This window comes from Zalophus californianus, chromosome 1 (genome assembly GCF_009762305.2).
Source record: "Zalophus californianus isolate mZalCal1 chromosome 1, mZalCal1.pri.v2, whole genome shotgun sequence".
Taxonomy (NCBI): domain Eukaryota; kingdom Metazoa; phylum Chordata; class Mammalia; order Carnivora; family Otariidae; genus Zalophus; species Zalophus californianus.
In genome coordinates this window covers 204,584,610-204,600,241 of record NC_045595.1, presented here as the reverse complement: position 1 = coordinate 204,600,241, position 15,632 = coordinate 204,584,610, and the positions used below count along the sequence as shown (strand labels likewise).

Below are 15,632 nucleotides of genomic sequence, written 5' to 3'. Positions count from 1 at the left end.
CCACCGGCCTGTCTGGGTCCTAATCTCTTCACTGGGAGGAGGTGAAAGTGGCATCCTCCATTTTACAGATGGGGACATGAGGACTCAACAAGAATAAATGACTCCATTCAACCTGAAAAGGAAAAGCATGTGCCCATACCCCATACTGCTCATGCATTCCAGAACGACGGGGTGCAGTTTCTCGGGATGCTTAGCTTGGAAGGAGATGGGATAATGTAGGCAGCTGGAAGGAGTCGCTCAACTGTTTCAGTCCCTAACTTCCAGGTGGGGTGAAAAGGTAAAGAGACAAGGTATGTCAGGCCTGTAATGACAGGCCTGGCACAACAGATGGCTGATGTTGTTATGAATCTAATATGGAAGATGCTCTTAGAAGAAAGTCTCATCAAAGCCCCACGTAGCATTTTCCATGCCAAGGTGAGTTTACCAAGTGGTTACACCTCTCCCTTGGCATGAAGCCTGGGGGCCTGTCCAAATACCTTCCTTTGCAAGGCTGTGCACCACACCCCCCAGGGGGCCTCTACAAACTCATGCCCATACCACATGCTGGGCTCACATTCCAAAGCTATTACAACTGCATGGCAGGGAGAGGACTTGTACCCCCAGATGCAAAGAGAGCTCCCAGGCCAACATCTAGCCAAGCCTGGCATCATAACCAGTCACTGCCAAAGGACCATCTCTAAACTCCAGGACTGACGTTTAGGATGTGACCACCCCACTGATAGGATACAAGACTCTCCTGGACCCCCAAAGGGACACAAATGACAACCAGGGTCTGGACTTCCCAGAACTCTCAGTACAGCGAGCAGATCAAGATTCATACAGGTGATGAATTTATAAACTCACCAATTCCAAATATGCGCAAGAACACAACACAGGCTCACCTGGAAAGTGTGTGTTTGGAAGTTTATGAGCTATGCAAGTATCACTACGTGGGTATTATACATGAAAAGAAATGAGAGAAGTATTTTAGCAAGCTGGTGAACCATTTTTTAAAGATCCATGATCTGAACAAGTGTGAAGATTGTGGGGGGTAAACCAGATGACCCCCAAACTCCAGATCCTCTTTCAAGTGTCAAAACTTGGCTCACCAAGATCACATCTGGAAAACAACCACCTCTTTCTTCTCCAACCTAACCTCAGAAGGCTTCTGGAATCTAGAAGGATCAGGGTTAACAGTGACCCTGGCACATTTTCCTTAGGTGAAAAAAAAACAAAGAAGAAAAATAACAAAACAGCCCCCCCGCCCCCACCCCATCCCCAGATAAAACCCAGAAACGGATCCAGCAGCTTTTCCCTCCCCTTCCCTGATCCCTTTTCTTTGAGTGTTTTGTCAACTACTATAGTGGGCGGCATCTGGGCTACTGGTGTTTTTCTACTTACAGGAGTAAGAAAATTCCATTAAGTGAAGAATAATATGGTTGACTGCCCCAACGGGAAAGGCATTCGGCATGCTGCGTTCTTGTCTCCCGTGTCCCTCTCAGGATGTGAGGTCTAGACTTGCTGGCTCCTGCCCCCCAGGTTGTCCAGGCCTCTGGGGTTGTGATTCCCACCCACAGAGAAAGTACAGTGCGTGCTAATGGGGCGCACAGGGGCAGAGGGAAGAGAAAAGAGGATGGGGGCAATTAGGCAAGTGAACTCTTTCCTTTTCAAGAAAAGAAAATAAGGGGAAAAAATACAGGCACAAATCTGCCTTAGAGTTCATGTTGAGGACTCTGGAAATACAATCAGGGTCTGGAACCATCCAGAAAGGACTCAGGAATTGCACCCACCAATGGGGTGGGGTGAATGACTTTAGCCTTCTTATTTGTTTGTTTTAAGAGGATCAGGTCTCGTGCTTCATTGGTGTAAAATGGTACAATCACTTGAAAAAAACTGGAAATTTCTTATAAAGTTAAACTCACAGCTGCTCTATGCCCCAGGAATTCCATTCCTAGGTATATTTACCCAAGATAAAGAAAACATATGTCCATACGAGGGCTTATATAAGAATGTTCCTTGCAGCTTTATTCAGAATAGCCCCGAACAACAAACAGCCTAAATGCATCAAGAGGTGAATGGACAAACAAATTGTGGTATACCCATACGATGGAATTACATCAGTTCTCTAGTGTCACTGTAAAAAATTACCACAAACGTGGTGGTTAAACAGCACACCTATCCTTCTACAGTTCTGGAGGGTGGGAGTCTGAAATCAGTTCTCCTGGGCTAAAGTCAAGGTGTAGGCAGGGCTGGTTCCTCCTGAAGGCTCCAGGAGAGAGTCTTTTTCCTTGTCTCTTCCATCTTCCGGTGGCCTCCTGTATTCCTTGGCTCGTTGCCCCTTCAAAGTGCCTTCTCCTCCTCTGGAGTTCATTCTGCCTCCTTGTCCCTCTACCTGTGATTATGTTTAGGACCCACTTGGATCATCCAAGCTAATCTTCCCATCTCAAGATCATTAGCTTGATCACACCTGCAAAGTCTCTTCTGCAACATAAAATAAGATTCATGGGTTTCAGGGATTAGGACCTGGATATGGTTGAGGCCATTACTCAGTCTATCACAGGACCACACCACCTAGAAATAAAAAGAGATGAGTTGCTGATGCACACAATATGGATGGATCTTGAAAACTGTTGAGTGAAAGAAAGAAGATGAAGAAGAAGAAGAAAAAGGAAGGAAGGGAGGAAGGAAGGAAGAACGAAAGAAAGAGAGAGAGAAAGAAAGAAAGAAAGAAAGAAAGAAAGAAAGAAAGAAAGAAAGAAAGAAAGAAAGAAAGAAAGAGAAAGAAAGAAAGAAAGAAAAAGAGAACATCTGTATGATTCCATTTTATGAAGTTCTAGAACAGGTAAGAACTCATCCATGTTGATAGAAATCAGAACAGTGGTCACGGGAAAGCAAGGGGATTTACGAGAAATGGACACAGAGAACTTTCTGGGGTGATGAAAAGGTTCTATGTCTTGATTGGAGGATTGATTACATGGATGTATACACTTACCAAATGCATGGAACTGTATGCTTTAGAGCTGTGCATTTAAATGTATCTAAATTTTTCCTCAAAAGAAAAGAGTATTGAAGGAAAGTACATAGCAACAGGGAAGAAGAAGAAAAAAAAAGAGGACAGGGACATCTAAGCAAAGCCCAGTCTATGTAAGGAACACATTTCCCTTCCTCATTATCACCAGGACAAGCTCCCTGGCATGAAAAGAGCTGGGACACAGAGGAGGGAGGTCAGCTATCCTATAGCCCCTTCTAAGCATTTATGGTGCCCAAAGCCATTAGTCTACTTTAGAAAAAGACAAGACACTCAATGGAAAAATGCCGAATCTATTGAACACTTCCTTCCTCTCACAAGAAGTGAGAAAGTAACCATATTTTTTACATATCAACTGTTTCCACTTTTTTGCACTCCCTAGTAGAATTTGTACATATTTCTCTGCATCTTTTACACAGTTGTTTTTGGGTTTGTTGTTGTTGTTGTTGTTGTTGTTTACACTGTTGTTACGGAAGAGAGATCATTTACCTTCTGCCTTTTTCATTCGACATCATACAAGAACATGCTTCCGTCTTGCCAGAGAGTCTTTATGAACATCCCTTTTGATCATTGGATGATAATATTTCACTGAGTTGCTTGATTTTTCACCAAATGATTCACTTAGCCTTTTCTTCCTTATTAGACATTTAGGCTATTTCATATTTTTTTCCTGTGGAAAAATAATAGAGCACTGATTGCCTTTGTTCTTCTTTTAAATTATTTAAGAAGTGAATATTGAGATAAGAAATCAAGAATAGGAGAAAGGAACAGCAAAGAAACCACTAGCCCGGAATTTAGAGCTCAAGGAAGCTCCAGAATTCTCTGGTCTAAAATCCTAGTTCTACGAAAGAGGAAACCAAGCAAAACCAGAGCAAAGGAAAAGCCAATGCCACACTGGAGCTAAGCCTCAGTGCTGAGGCTCAAAACTCGGGGCTTCTGACCTCGTGCAGCGCTATTCAGTTCTAACAAAATAAGCACAAGCTACCCTCTGTCCTGCCTACACAGCAAGCACTGACAGGGACGAATTTCTCCTGTTGAAACTTGTCATAAAATTGCCTGCTGGGTCAATTATGAGAGAAGTAACAAACAAAAAAAGAACAGTTGGTCAAAGCCCATAATGTTAGCATGAGATTAGAGTTTAATCTACCTTTTAACTCATCTATAAAAGAGAAATACAGCTGAAAAATGGAGAGAAGATACTTTTCTTTGCATTTGTGTGCTTGGGAGAGGCTCTGAGCACATGGCAGTTAAAATAAAAGATTGTTGCCTCTCAATTACTGTACTAATAGCAGGAAACCCTGCCATGATAATATAAAATAGACTAATGCAAAAATAATTTGCAAATGCTTTACATATAATTTCCTGGCAACAGATTCACCTTCTTAATTATGTTTACCATAAAACTTGTTTCTAGAATATTCATCAGTCGGAACATAGAGAGTGACTTGATCGTGCTAGGAGAAAGAGGAAGTAGAGGAGAATGGCTATTTACAATGTGCCTATTTTGTGCCAGGCAATAAACTAGACTTTACATACTCTCCCTCATGGATTTTTATCCCCAGGAAATATGAATCTGAGGCTCGGCTGGATTAAGTAACTTTCCCAAGGTCACCCAATTAGGCCAAAGTTAAGATTCCATTCCAGCACTGTCCGAAGTGGAAACCCACGTGTTTTCAACTCTACCAGGAAAACCAGATAAAATTTTATTCAACAAATATTTATTTATGTGCCATCTATTTTTCAAACCCTCTTGCTAGGTAACAAGGGTATCAAAATAAGTAAGAGAAACATCACTTGTGGGTAGTACACAATTCTAGCAGATAGAATCAATCACGCACAGTAGGTCACACATAAATACTTGATAAATGAGAGAATGAAGTCTCTTAGAGAGGTTTGTGAGGCAGTTCACATCCTTACGTCGATGATAGACTGTTTAAATACCAATTGGCATAGTTACATTCTTGATTGTTTCTTAGAGAATGTGAATTTCGTGCAAAAATATTCAGTCCTACTCTAATTCTGAGACAAAAGGTATTTTGACTCCCATTTCCCAGTGGGGCTGCAAAAAAAAGGATTAAATAAGGTGAGTTTCTTGAAACCCAGGCCAGCTTGTTGTGTTCCTCTTATTTGCCTAAAATGAATTATAATAATCTAAGGGTAAGAACTTATTTAAATAATGTAATTAAATTCATGGTTTCTGAATAGAGTTTTTTTGGTTGTAAGTAACAAAAAACCCATATCAACAATACAAAACAATAGGAAAAGTTTATTATCTCTCATTTAGAAAAATATCCAGAAGAAAGTACTGCCCCCGGCTGATTAAATTGACCTCTGTGTGATGTCATCAAGGACCTAATTTTTTACATATTTCCCCTCTTTTATCCTCAACATGTCAGATTAATAGCCCTCATGGTTGTAGCATGGCTGCTATAATTCTAGGCATCACACACTGGAGCAGAGACTTGCTATGCCCTGACTAGTTCCATTCTTCTATTTGGGCACACATAAAGACTACATTTCCCAGCTCCCCTTGTTGTTAGCTGGGGCCATATGACTGGACTCTGGCCAATGGAATGTGGACCAAAGGGCTGAGCCTAGCCCCATGTGCAATTGCCCAGCCCCTTGCTTTCCCTTCTACAAGGACTCGATGTGGCAGCATCACAGGGTGGAAGGAACCTGGATCCCTGGGTCTGCCCTTGAGGAGAGCCTCTGACTCGTTGAACAAGATCTAAAGGAATATGAGGTTAGGCCACTGAACTCTTGGGCTGGCTTGTTCTAGCAGTAAATACCTTAACCCTCTTGCAGACTTAGTAACATCCAGCAGAAGGAGAGAGGCAGCACCTTCCCTGAGTGATGGGTTCCTGACACAGGGCTCAGTCAGGAGGGAAAGGGGGTGAATGGGAGAAGCAATCACAAATTCTCCTACACCCCACTTCTAGCTGGGCTTTTAATGGTGCCTAACAATCCTCTGTGTCCCTTGTCAGCCCCTTGGTCTGCCCATTGGCCGTTGCCAGCCTTGTTCTCATGTCTAGAACTTCCCATTTGCCCTGCCCTGCCTACCCTCAGGATGGCCCTGCACTGTAGCCCCTAGAAGGTTACCTAGCAGATTAGCTTGGCTTCCTGCATCCGAAACTCCAGACCCACCCATGTCCTTCACCTGAGCTCACTGGCCCTTCTACTCTGGATCCCAAACCTTCCCCGTTTAGAGACCCTGCTCGTAACAAATTCTTCCCTTTCCTGTATTTTCAGAGAGGTTTTCCTCTCTAATGACTCTTTCTATCAGCCCTTTAATATGATCACAATCTCATATTCAAAATAAAATCTCATGAACACCTTGTAGCCACTGGTGTGGCTTTTTTCCTTCCCTCCCACAGATTTTTTTGAAAGAGTTGCCTATGCGCAGTCTCCACTCTCCACTGTCTTTAGCTCCACTGCCCCTGCAGCCTAGGGGCCCCTCACTGTTATACCCAACCTGCTCTCACCACAGTTTTCCTATGACTTCTCTGTCACTAAATCTGGTGGACACATTCCTTTCTTGTATTAGTTTCTTAGGGCTGCTGTAACAAACTATCACAAATTACGGGCATCTCAAAACAACAGGGATTTAAACTTTCATAGTCCCTGGAGGCTAGAAGTCCAAAATCAAAGAGTCAGCAGAGGGGATGTCTGGGTGGCTCAGTTGGTTAAGCGTCTGCCTTCTGCTCAGGTCATGATCTCAGGGTCCTGGGATCGAGGCCCACGTTGGGCTCTCTGCTCAGTGGGGAGTCTGCTTCTCCCTCTCACTTTCCCTCTGTGCTGTCTCTCTCTCTCTCTCTCTCAAATAAATAAATAAAACCTTAAAAAACAAACAAACAAACAAACCAAAGTGTCAGCAGGGCCAAGCTCTTCTGAAGGCTCTAGAAAAAGATCCTTCTTTGCCTCTTCTAGCTTCTGGTGGTTACCAGCACTTTTGGGGGTTGGTTAGTAGTTGCATTACCGCAATCTCTGCCTCTGCTTCGTACAGACTCCCTTGTGTTTCTTGGTGCACAAATTTCCCTCTTCTTATAAGAATACTAGTCATTGGATTAGAGCCCACCCTAAAATCTAGTATGACCTCATCTTGACTACATCTACAAAGACTCTACTTCCAAATAAGGTCAATTCACAAGGAGGTAAGGCTTCAACATATTTTGGGGGGGATACAATTCAAGCCCACAACACTTTCATGTCTAACTTGACCTGGCATCATCTCTTTTCTCCCTGAGACACCATTTATTCCTGGTCTTCCTTGGACCTCTCTGAAGTCTGTTTCTCACATTCCTTCTTGGTCTTCTCTTCCTCTGTCCATCCTTCTAATATCAGTGTCTCTCAGGGCTTTCCATGGGCCCCCTCCTTTTCTCACTCACCTGGAAAATCCCAACCACTCCTATGGCTCCAATGACCATGTTGTAGACCTGCCTACACATACAAATGCTCACAAAACCAAACATGTTCAGTTGAAAGGCCCATCCCCAAAACTCATCATCTTCATCTGAAACCTGCTCCTCACATCATCTCTCCCATCTCGTGACCATGCATGAAGCCTCTTGAATGGACCTCCACTCCTGAGCACTGAGCCTTCCCTCTCCCTCACTCCCTCTGCCATCCAACCATTGAGGCCTATCGATTCTACCTCCCAAATACCTCTCCCTGCACTGCAGTGGTCCTGGTTCAGGTCACTGTCATCTTGCTTGCTAACCATCGTAGGAGATTTCTCATAGTCTCCCTGTCCCCAGGTCTGCTCAACACTCTCATATTAAGTACTTCGACTGTCCTTATCGCCCTCAGAACAAATTCCAAACTCTTTAACTTGGCCTACAAGGCCCTTTATGATCTGGCCCTGCCTACTCCTAGACTCATCTCTCTATATTCCACCCTCATATATCAATACTGTTAATACTGTAACCCAAGTAAATGCCATAGACTGCATATTTTTGTCCCCCCAATACCAAATTCATATGTTTATACCTAATTCCCAAAGTGATGGTATTTGGAGGTGGGGCCTTTGGGAGGTGATTAGGTCATAAAGCTGGAGCCCTCATGGACAGGACCGGTGCCCTTATGAAAGGGGGCCCCAGAGAGCTCCCTGCTCCCACTGTCATGTGAGGACAGCTATGAACCAGGGTGCAGGGACTCACCATTAGCCAAATGTGCTAGCACCTTGATCTTGGACTTCCAGCCACCAGAACTGTGAGAAATAAATGTCTGTTTTTTGTTAACCACCCAGTCTGTGATACTCTCTTAAAGCAGCCTGAATGGACTAAGACTTCAGACCACCTGCACTTTGCATCTTGGTCTTTGCTTATGCTTATTCCTGACCTGGAATATTCTTTCCTGCCCTTTTGGCCGCCCTACATCGCACTTAACATTTCCTGATCATTCATTCAGTAATTATCTATTGAGTGCCTACTATGTGCCGTGAGCTATTTTAGGCACTAGGATATAGTAGGAAAAAAAGAGAAAAGAATATAAATTTATGTGTTTATATTTTGGTTGAAGGAAACCGACATGAAGCATAAATAAGCAAACACTGTAGAGTGTGTCAGATGGTGACAAGTGCTCTAAAAAAAAAATTAAGCAGGAGAAGGGGATAGAGGGTACAAGAAGGTGGCAGTTAGGTTTTTAAATAAGGTGGCCATGAGAGTCCTCACCAAGAAGACGACATTTAAGCTCTGCGTGGACCTCACTTCCTCCAATAAGCCTTCTGGAAATTTTCCAAGTCCAGGCTAAGTGCCATTTTTATGAGCTTTCATGCAGTCTCTAGCTCCTCATCACAGCACTTAACATGCTCTATTTTCCTGTTGACTTGGGAGTATCAACTGCAAATTGTGGGGGCAGGGAATGAGTCTGTTATTTATTGTATATCACCCACTCCTTGTGGACGTTCGTTATATATTTACTGAACCAATAAATGAATTGACAATCACATTATTTACAAGTCATACAAAGAATTCATATCCTATTTATAGTCATGTGTTTGACAAAGCGCTCTCTCACCCACTGACTCATTTCAGACAGGCAGGTATCATTGTCGTTGTCCCATTTTAGCTGACACTCAGAAAGATTATGTTTCCTGCCCAAGGTGGCACAGTAAGAGGAAATGCCAGTTGAATCTCACCTCTTCCATCTCTAGAACCAATGTGTTTTCCAGAAAAAAAAAAAAAACCCGCTGCCTTCCTCAATCACATTCTGCAAAAACACAAACCCCCAATTCAAGTGCATTAACCATCCATGGCCAATGTACATTCGTTTTTTATCATGAAGGGACCTCTGCTCTTCCCTGGGTTCCCATATCTCCATCTCCCCAGAAAACTTTCGCCAAATGCTAAAGCCAACATGTAACCCCAAAGGTAAAACCTTCTGGGATTCCTTTATGTAGCCACTTGTCATCACACTATTTTCCAGAACATTTACTGTCTTTCTTACTGTTCTTCTCCAAGTACACATTTAGCAGATCCTTATGGACAACCACAGAGCGGGGATCAATTGAAGTACTCTCGTCTCTGGCACTTTTGAGGTAATGTCACCTTTTTGATGTGTTAATTAAAACGTGGGGTTCATAAAAGCTGCGGGAAGAATTGCAGGGAGTCAATTAGCAATAATTAATATCCTCTATCCATTGCCTGCCCCCCAACTGATAAAGTGTCACTCCATTTGGACACAAGGAACAAAGAAGGGGATTGGGTGACAAAACTCACTGTTTTACAAAAACTCTACTCTGAGAAGAGTGGGTCCCCTTAGAGCGGTTGAGTCACGAAGGACTGAAGGATCTTGCATGGTGGGGAAGTGAACCTAAGCTACTTTCACTTCAACGAGGTGACGTGAGTTGTAGGCGGGGTGGGACAGTTCTTGGTAGTTTTCCACTTGCTGCTCACAAGTTCTTACCCTCTTTGGTTCTTTGTCACTTGGCCCCATAAAACCGCCCACTTCGGGAAACTTAAATGCTTATTCAGGCCACCCACCAACCCAGTGGCATGTGGGGATGAGGGTTAGAAGTTCACATACTCTTCCCCTTTGTTTTTTCTGCTACTTCTGCATAAGCACCTCTAAACAAGCCAAATGGTTATCATTGTTTCCACATGATTTTGTATTATTGGTTTCCTTCCATCCTCCCATTCTCAAGGGGAGTGGGGATTAGGGGAGAGTTAACTATTTAAGAAACAGTTCTCAGAATGAGTAGGCGCAGACAACAAGAGTAAGGCTGGATGCTTTGAAATGAGCTGCTTTGTCATTGAAGGGCTTATTTCCACCCTGAAATACTTCCTTGCAGTTGAATAGATAGTGCAAAGGATAAACACTCATCTTTCTAGGGGAAAAAAAAAAATTGTTCTCTCAAGAAGCTGGAAAATTCTTCTGTAAGTGTAAACATTTAGGGAAAAACAAGAGATAAGTGCCCTAATTCTAGTAACTAGGGAGGCTCGATTGGCTCATTCGTTCTCACCTCCATCCCTCCTCCTCTGGAAGTTTCATGCTGCTTACGTTCCACTCCTGTTCACCCTCAAGGAAGAAGATGCAACCCTTCAATGGCTCTCCCACTTCCAATGCGGATCACTCAAAGAGCTGGACACCTTTGAAAAAAATGACTTTCATCGTGACAGAAACATATTACCTGCAAACAAAGCTGAGAGAAAAGAAAAACATTTTCTGTGATAGTTTTTCCTTTGGGTTTCGGAAAAGTGAGGAAGGTTTTCATTTAAAAAAAGCCATAAAGTTGTCTTAGGATGCACTCAACATAGATGAGAGAGAATAGCCATTAAAATAAATTATGGAATGATAAACCATTATGATCCTCCACTGTTTCTTTTCAGAAGGGTTTTTGCCCCCAGAAATTTTTAAAACATCTAATAGAAGCAAAATGTTTTAAGTTATGAATGGCTTTTCAGGAAGGTGTCCCTTTACTTCAAGTGTGACTAACAAAAAACAGATGAGTAAGATAAATCTGAATAAAAGAAAAGAAGTGGACCAAAGTGAATTATCTTCCTTCTCAGCTAGAGATTAATCTCAAGGGTTGTGCTGAACCATCATTCCAGGTGATCATGGACCAAAGTCTATGAAAGTGTAAGTGACCTCACCAAGACAGCAGGCAGCAGAATGCCTTGGAATCGGATGCCGGGTTCAAATCCAGACTAAGTCATTTCCTAGTTCTGTGTTCTGAACAAATTTCCCAGTTTCTCCACCCTAAGCTCCCTCATCTATAGAATGGGAATAATAATAATACTGCCTCCTCCATCACAGGATGTAAAAAAGATTAAAAGATAAAATGCTTAGAGACACTACCTAGTATGGCACCTGGTACATTTTAAGTGATTGTTAAAAGATAACCACCATTATTACTACCATGTGGAACAGTCAGAAAAAATGACAAACAGCTGCACAGCACACCCGATTTTTCCTCCTGTGTGCAAAGACGTGATGCTAAAGCATGGAGTTCAAGGTATTCCCATGTGTCAGCACGTTTAACCTGAGCTAAAAACCAGACTGAACAGTATTCACAAAATCAGCTCCCAAACTTTCAGGGTGTCAGGTCACATGGCATGGTGCTCAGGGATAGGGAGAGAGTACTGTGGACTGGATTTTGTCCCCCCTCCCTGCACCCCCACCCCTGCCAAATTCATATGTGGAATCCCTGCCCCTCCAGTGTGAGTATATCTAGAGACAAGGCTTTTAGGAGGTAAGTAAATGAAGTCAAAGGGTGGGGTCCTAATCTAATAAGGATCAGTGGCCTTCTAAGAAGAGCAGGAGGAAGAGCGATCTCTCTCTCCATGAGCATGTACCCAAGGAACTTGAACTTGAAAGCCATGTAAAGATACAGCAAGAAGGGAGCAGTCCGCAAGCCAGGGAGAGAGTTCTCACCAGAAACAGAACTGGCCAGCACCTTAATCTTGGAATCCCCAACCTCCAGAACTGAGAAATAATTGTTTAAGCCACTGAAACTGTTGGTACTTGGTTATGGGGGCCTGCAAAAGAGAGTAAGATTCCACTTTTTCCTTTCCCTGCAACCAGAAACCTGAAAACACACCTTCACAGACAGAGAATGCCCCGTCCTAGTCTTGAGAGATGGCCAAGTGTGCACAAAATGTATAATGGTGTCCTCTGATTTTGAAAGAAATACACCCAATCCCATTTTCCAGGTTAAGTAACTTTCACGTGGGGAAAACCCTTCACCTCCCACTGGAGAGCCATACTTTGCACAGCAGTCAGCTGGGGAATATGTTTTGCTGCACAATTCAAACCTGTAGGCAAGTTTGAGTGAGAAATCTACCTCAATGACTTTTGTCCAAAAATTCCTTGAAACTAGAAGGCTCAGTGCTCTCCTGATAAGCATTTCTGCAAATGATTCACAAGTCTGAAGACAGATGTTATCGTCTGTGATTAACATAGTTTCCCCAAGGGAATGGGCAATGTCCCAAGAGAGATAAAAATGTAGACGGAGGATGAGTAAATCCTGAAACATTCTAGAAATTTCTGCGGAAATGAGGTTGATGGCCATGGATCCCCCTCCTCGCCAGCTCTACCTTAAGCAAAATGCTGCACAGCCCTCAAAGAGGAGGCCGCTGTACAACAGGGGCAAAGGCACTAGGCTGGGATTCAGGAGATCTGGGGCAAATCCATTAGCTCATGACATATTCATTGAGGGCACATTATGCATTATGGTAAAGTGGTGAGGATCAGAGATGAGAGCCAGACTATCAGGTCAAGTCCCGGCCCCACCCTTCACCAGGGACATGTCGTTTGGGCGAGTCACTCAGTCTTCCCATGCCTCAGTTTCCCCAGGTGATGGGCTGGACTGAGAACGGTGCCACCATGTCATTAAATGTGTGTTTGCAGTTGTCATTGTTGCTACCGGGGCCAGCTGGTCTACCCCAGCTACTGGCATCAACGCCCCCCTTCTGATACTTCATAGCTCCATGTGACTTCCATCGAAACACTGAACTTGTATGTGCTTCAGTTTCCCCATCTGTAAGATGGAGACAGCAGTGCCTGCCTCATGGGATCATATGAGTGACATAAAATATGCAAAGTGCATGGTATAAAATAATTGCTCAGGGAATGTTTTTCTTGTTAATAATGGTTAATTTTTTTTTCTTTGACTTTCATCTTCTCCCCTTGCCGCCACCACCATTAATTATTTACTATGGAAAATCTTTCTGGGCTCCGGCCACAGACAAACCCTAATAATGCTTATGGGTGAGAAAGGTTGCTCTCTTCTCTCCATGTAGATCTTCAATTTGATCATCTGTGGTCATGGTCTCACACACACAGCACATAGTGGAAATCAAAATAATCATCTAAATCAGGAATCAGAAAGCTTTCTCTGTAAAGGGCCAGATAGTAAATCCTTTTGGCTTTGCCAGCCATATGGTCTCTGTCACAACTACTCAACTCTGCTGACATAGTGGGAAAGCAGCCATAGACAATTTGTAAATGAACGAGTATGGCTGTGTTCCAATAAAACTTTATTTACAAAAACAGGCAAGGGGCTGGAATTGTCCCGTGAGCTGTCACTTTGCTGGTCCCTGATCTAAATTCATCCACGCAACAAATACATATGTATGCCTCATATCCTGCATGCTGGACACATAGCTGTCAATGAAATAAAGCCCTTGCCAAACCCGAGCTCCCATCATATTATAAAAGCATGTTACTATCTCCCACAGTGAAGAGACCGAGTGAAGACAGTTTTCCAAAAAGGGAATGATCATTTCTGTGAGATACTGCCAACAGTTTGTGGAAGCTGAGGACTGAGAATTGGCCATTGGCTTCGGCAACAAAGAAGTCATCAGGTGATACAAGCAGTTGCAGGGGAGTGGGGGGGAGAGAAGTCTGCCTGGAGTGAATTCCAGATGGACAGGAGGCAGGGCGATGGGAACCGTGAGGACAGAGCAGGAGGAGAAAAGCACAGAAGCGAAGTGGAAAGTGGAGGGGACTCAGACTCAGGCTCGAGGAAGGGTGTTGTTGCTGGGGCTGTTTTCAGATGAGGAGATCAAAGCATGTTTGCACAAAGAATGATCCAGAAAAGAAGAACAGTTGGATGTGATGACACAGGACAGAAGGAGAAGGGCTGTTCTAGGGGGATGTTCCAGGGTGACGAGAGAACGGGGTCCCCAGGGCCCAGGTGAGGGCGGGCCTCTGCAAGGCGCAGGTGCATTTCATCCCCAGTAAAGGAAGGCAGCAGAGCAAAGGTGACTCACATTCTGGGAGATGAGATGGTTCTTTTTTCTCCCCCCACTCAAATCAGAAGTACTATCTTCAGATGAGAATGAGAAGGGAAGTTCTGAGGAGAGATAAGAACATTCAAAATGGTCAGAAAACATGGATCCGTGGCACGGAAATCAACTTGCCAGGCAATACTGAGGGTTGACCAGCCAGGAGGCTGGTGTTTTTCTCCAGCTACTGCCCCTCACGGGAAGAGCTTTCCTACTAGGATCCTTGCTAGGCTTTTGGCCAGCCTACAGAATGAGTCCCTTCAGCTTGTTTGTCTACTTGTGGTGCAATCGGCAGAGTCCCAGGGGATGGCCTCAGGGACAAGAATCATATAGCCTATTCTCTCCACATAACAGTCTGGCTCTGTAAGGGGCTGATGTGGGGTAGAGGTAGTTCCCCTAGAGTTATCCACAGGCATCATCCCCCAGAAGGGGGCTGAGGGACCGAATAATAGTCTGTGGTTAGGCCTGGGCAGATTCACTTGGCATCAGGTGACCTTGAATCTGATGTGACAGTGAAGTCCAGAATAATATTCAAAATGTCCAAGACACAACATTGCCAGATCCTACTCTATTTTCAAAGGTTCTTGCACATGACTGTGTGTCCTGTATCTGTAGTGGGAGACAACTCTAGTCTTGTACTACATCTACTAGTTCTTAGTATGTACAAATGTCTTATTTCCAAGTAATCCTTAAAACAATCCAGCAGCAGGTATTATGGTTGTATCTAAAGTATGTGAGGCAGTATACCCGAAGTCACATAGCAGAAAATATCCCCAGGTCTGCCAAACCTCTACCTCTGGGATAGACTGAAAATACCTCTGATTCAGTTAGATGTTGCTTTTGACGGCAAGTAACAGAAACTCCCAAAATACCAACTTAAACAAATTAAGTGGGTTGTTTTTTTTTTCTAGTGTAAAAAACCCAGCGATAAGCAGTTCAGGACTGGTAGGACAACTGCACAACACCATCTAGAACTGCTGTTTGTTCTAGCTTTCTGCTCGCCTAGCCTTTGTTCATTGTTACCTCATGGCTATAAGATGACAGCGCCACCTCCAGCATTGCATCAGCATTCCAAGCAAAAAAAAAAAAAAAAAAGGTAAGGACAGAGGACAAAGGTGCCATCTTTCAAAGAGCTTTCCTAGAAGCCCCACCCCACCACATGCACTTTTCATCTCGTTAGCCAGAACTACTATAGGGCCACCTGCGGCTAAAAATATAGAGTTTTAGCTGCATCCATTTCAGTCCTAAAAAAAATGATGCTACACTTTCCACTGTTTCTCTAGCAGACCTCTTTGCCAATATTGCCAAGGCAAAATGCATTTTTCAAGATTAGAAAAGCCCACTCTCCGAGGCACTGGCCACGCAGTCAGGGTGACCTGAGCCGGTAGTCTTGTGCCGAG

At 43.7% G+C, this 15,632-nt stretch overlaps 1 long non-coding RNA gene across 1 annotated transcript; it reads left to right on the top strand.

Moving 5' to 3' along the window:
* Positions 1-8,141: 8,141 nt before the first annotated feature.
* LOC113915802 lies at positions 8,142-10,659 on the top strand. Its single transcript, XR_003517813.1, has 3 exons — positions 8,142-8,215; positions 9,466-9,542; positions 10,529-10,659. It is a non-coding gene; the product is annotated as an uncharacterized LOC113915802 (long non-coding RNA).
* The last annotated feature ends 4,973 nt before the right edge of the window (positions 10,660-15,632 follow it).